Below are 4,879 nucleotides of genomic sequence, written 5' to 3'. Positions count from 1 at the left end.
AGTGGGTTAACTGGTGAAATTTGTACTCAGCAAGGTGTTGAAAGTATCTGCTGTTATCAGCTTTTTGAGAGAATAAAATGAAGTTACTCTGTCTATAACCAGAAACAAGTATTCCCTCTAGAATGTGGTTAGTCTCTGTATATGGTTCTTCTTTTGCAATGATACAAACTGATGAATTCAATAATAAGATGGATAACAAGTAGGCAGAGGAGAAAGTCTACAAAATAACAAAACTAGGACTTCTAAACACATCAGTGTAAGAGAAATTTGGCCGACTTTAACATACATGTGAGATCATATTGAATCATAATATACATTAAGGAATATTGGACTTAGGATTTTGCTATAAAATTAAATGTCAGTGTTTGATTTTAATGGAGAGTTTTATGACATTGTTAATAAAAGATGTAACAAGTCTCAAATTCAAACTCAAATTTATTTCGTTTGCTCAAATACTTTACTTACTATGTTTTTCACTTGGTCTAATGCTTGAATTTTAAAATGCTTAGGTAAACCATTCAGAAACCTGTATTCTCTTGTGTTACACTAAATTTTGCTATAAATAAATACAGATTTATTATATAGGAATGCTATTTAAGTTTATATTGCCATATCAGTAGGGTTAACAAACTATTTGTGGTTGTAAATGCACAAACACAAAAAGAGCATACAATCTTAGTAAAAGTTAACCAAATATGTGGTTCAATATTTTTGAAAGAAGATTAGGGAGACTTAAAATAAAGTAAGTTTCATGAAGACTCCTTGAGAAGTAAGTAATTGATGTTTGGAATTCTTGTATATTTACAATATTTCTATATTTATAATAATTACTCATATTTGACATATGCTTAAAACCTGTATTAAAAACTGGATATTGAAATAAACTTTCCCATTTCTTCTATAAATCTACCTTTTGAAAATATACTATTTTGTCAACTTCTACACATTTGATGAATTAACCTTGAATTCTTCATTTATTCATACTTGATACTATCAAATGTAATCTAGGAATTACTGTATAAGTTATCAATCTCATATTTTCTTCAAAATAAGGCATCAACTACATTGTCCATGCCATGCTCCCAAAGGTCATTGTGCCAGAAGGCAATTTGAGGTATTTTACTGGGGATGTTGAAAGGCAAAGTTTGATGTGAGCATTCCTAACCACATGTGTTCTTCCAGTGAATCTAAACTCATCATTTTCTGAGCTTGTCATTTTTAAGGTAACTAGATGTCTTAAAAATATGATTTTGCTGAAATTACAGTTTTTTATTTGATGTTTACAGCATAGAGTAGGACTTTTAAGCTTATTATTATTATTAATGAAATAGGTGTCACTCCAAGAAGCTTTTGAAAATTACATATAAACTTTGTTTGGTTTATGATGACATGATAGTTATTACAACTCATACCACCTTCTACTGACAAGAAAATTGTGCACAAAAAGTCCCAAACTACTATGTCAGATTCCTAAAAAAATAATTTGTCTAAACCTAAAATATTGAGAGAAACGTTGCTTATACACGTTTGGAATAAAAGTGTTCTTAATTTTTAAAATGACAAGACTTTTTAGTTAAACCATGTCACATTTATGACAAGAGAAAAACTACTTATTTTGGCAGCTTGAGACTTAATGAAGCATTTAAGTATCAATACAAGGCTTCATTAAATGGAAACATATGGCAAACCGTATCATTATTTAGTTATTCAAATGTGAAGAACTGTGAGAGTTTAACAATGTAAATAATACCTAGTTCATGTATCACTTCATTACTGAGTTTCTGAAAATATTTAATAGATCATTATACATCTTGCCAATGCATTTGCAACTATAATAAGAATTAATTGTAGTGGTCACATTTTTCAAAATTTAATATGCGAACAAAAGTTTTAAATAAAGATAGTCTCTACTGGAGAAAGTGTATTTTCTGGACCCCTGTCACTCAGAATGAATCAGGCATCAAACCTTTTATTGAATTTATTATTCATAGGTTCGTGTCTCCTCTTCTAAGGGAAACTTTTTCTGTCTCTCAGATACCCTTTTAAACACATTCATGAATTCCTATTACTAAGTTGCAACTATCATGTTTTATATTTTCAAACCAAGATCACTGGCCCTCTTTCTCTATACCCTTAACAAATATTCACATGTAATTTCCATATTGTGTTTATCCAAAGAGGGATGTTGGCATTTCAAATTAGATTAATAAATACCAAGAACAAATATTATATGGATGCCTCTGAGATATATATATATATATATATATATATGTACATATATATATGTATATATATGCGCCTCTGATCTCTGATACACATATACCTATACATACACACATATAAATATATATGTAAGCACATACTCAAACCTACTTTTGTAGTTACAAGTGTCACAATTTCTAAAGCTTAATAAAAAAAAACTTAAATATTTTGCCTTGTTTCTGTAAACTATTTTGATATACTGCTGAATACATACGAATGCCATATTTATGTATACATGAAAATAAAATATTATTGAGAGTCCTTTGTTACTCCAGGGATAATTATTAAATCTTAATGAAGCAATGTTTTATGATATAGTTTGGAATATAACTGGGTTGTTTTTAGATGATTTATATTAAAACTGAAAGAAAACTTGGATGGAGTCCAGTGGCTAATGATTATACTCTGCATAGTGTTACTGAAAACAGAACAACATTATTTTTTATTGAATATTTAATCCAAATTACTTTAAAGCACCTTAGAAAATGAATATAAATAGTGAATAATAGGCATACAATTAAATAGCGTAAAAACACAGAAGCATATTTTCCACTTGCACTGGAAATGAGAATGTATGCAATGATGTTTGAAATGAGATCCGGGACAGCTGCTCTGCAGGGAGAGATACACAATATTTCTCATGTGCCATGTGGAACAAGAGCTGATGAGGTCCAACCCCAACTAACCGAGATGGCTGGAAGCACAGTCCCATGGTCAGTGAGTTCTGAAATGGGCGCATTCACAAAACCTGAAAATATATTACTATAATGAAGCCAAAGGACATTTTCAGTCATTAGGTGGAAAGACTCATAACTTTTCAGAGTTTGGTGAAATTAATGTGTAAAGAAATGTAATGTTCACCGTTTCCTTCACAAAATGTTGTGTAACTATTTCTGTATGAAGCGATGCATGTGGCAGGGTGATAGATATGGGGGCATGTTTAAGGTATAATCTTTTAGCACCAATAAAATGTTCCATCGTGATGAACAGTATGGCTTTGGTAACAGGTTTGAAAACCGAGCCATTAAGATTGATAATTTTTGCATTGGCAAAATCTTTTTTTGTATTGAATACCTAATTTTTTCATGTGTGTTAATATCAATAGTGATAATGTTAATGAGGTAATTTTATTTCTTTTCTCATAGGCAGATTTCAAATCAATATTTTTTAACATAAAACTTTTGGTTACTAGTAATATATTGAACTACTATTAGATTTGCATATATTTCTGAAAATGTACATTATAAATTATAATCTCTGTAATTATGTTGTGCAAACAAGATATCTTTTCCAAGTGCTAAATACCAAATCCATGTTTAAATTTGAGTTAAAATTAGAAATCGAGGGGGGGTGGCATCAGCATACATGTGAAGAACAGGAGTCATATGAGGCATGTAACATGTACATTGTGGCAAGTGGGAAGTCCTAGATTTTAGGAATGGCAATTAGCTTAGGATTACTGGATAGTTCAGTATGGATATTGTAAAGTTCAAATCTTATGGTTGGTGTTTAAACTTGTCCAAGTTTCCTGAGCATCTCAGGTAGTAGATCACTATTGCGTCAGCTGACTTCATTCAATGTATTCAATTCCTGAAATATGTAACTTCTTTAGCCTCTCCATGGATTGAAATGTTTATTAGTTTTCATACTAGCTAGTTTTACATTTCCATGATAAAGGCACCATGATCAGGGCAACTTATAGAAAGAAGGATTTGAGCTTACAATTTTACAGTGATAAAATGGCAGAAGGACACAGCAGTATTTTCAGGTACGTTGTCAGAAACTGTAAACTGAGAGCTCATATCTTCAAAGACAAGTACAGAGCAGAGAAGAGAGAGAGAGAGAGAGAGAGAGAGAGAGAGAGAGAGAGAGAGAATACTTCAACACTCCAAGCCCATCTCAAGTGACATCCCAAGTGACACAGTATAAATATCGTCCAACAATGTCATCAAGTGTTCAATAACTTAGCCTGTACTCGTAGGAGGAGATAGGGAGACAGACTGTGAAGCAGAGACTGAAGGAAAGGCCATTCAGAGCCTGCCCCACCTGGGGATCCAGCCCATATACATACAGCCCCCAAACCTTGTCCTATGAATAGTTTTGTTCCCTTTTCTAAGAAGGACTAAAGCATATAGACTTTGGTCTTCCTACTTCTTGAGCTTCATGTGGTCTGTGGATTGTATCTTGGGTAATCCACGCTTTTGGGCTAATATCCACTTAACATGTGTGTATTTTGTGATTGGGTTACCTCATTAGTTCCATCTCTTTGCCTATAAATTTCATGATGTCATTGTTTCTAATAGCTGAGTAGTACTCCGTGGTATAAATGTACCACATTTTTTATATCCATTCCTCTGTTGAAGGACATCTGGGTTCTTTCCAGCTTCTGACTCTTATAAATAAGGTTGCTATGAACATAGTGGAGCATGTGTCTTTGTTGTATGTTGAAGCATCTTTTGGGTATATGCCCAGGAGTGGTATAGCTGGGTCCTCAGGTAGTGCAATGTCCAATTTTCTGAGGAACCTCCAGACTGATTTCCAGAGTGGCTATACCAGCTTGCAATCCCACCAACAATGGAGGAATGTTGCTCTTTCTCCACATCCTTGCCAGAATCTG

This window comes from Rattus norvegicus, chromosome 6, assembly GCF_036323735.1.
Source record: "Rattus norvegicus strain BN/NHsdMcwi chromosome 6, GRCr8, whole genome shotgun sequence".
NCBI classification, from domain to species: Eukaryota; Metazoa; Chordata; class Mammalia; order Rodentia; family Muridae; genus Rattus; species Rattus norvegicus.
The sequence above is the reverse complement of the archived record's forward strand: the minus strand, read 5'-3'. Positions refer to the sequence as shown.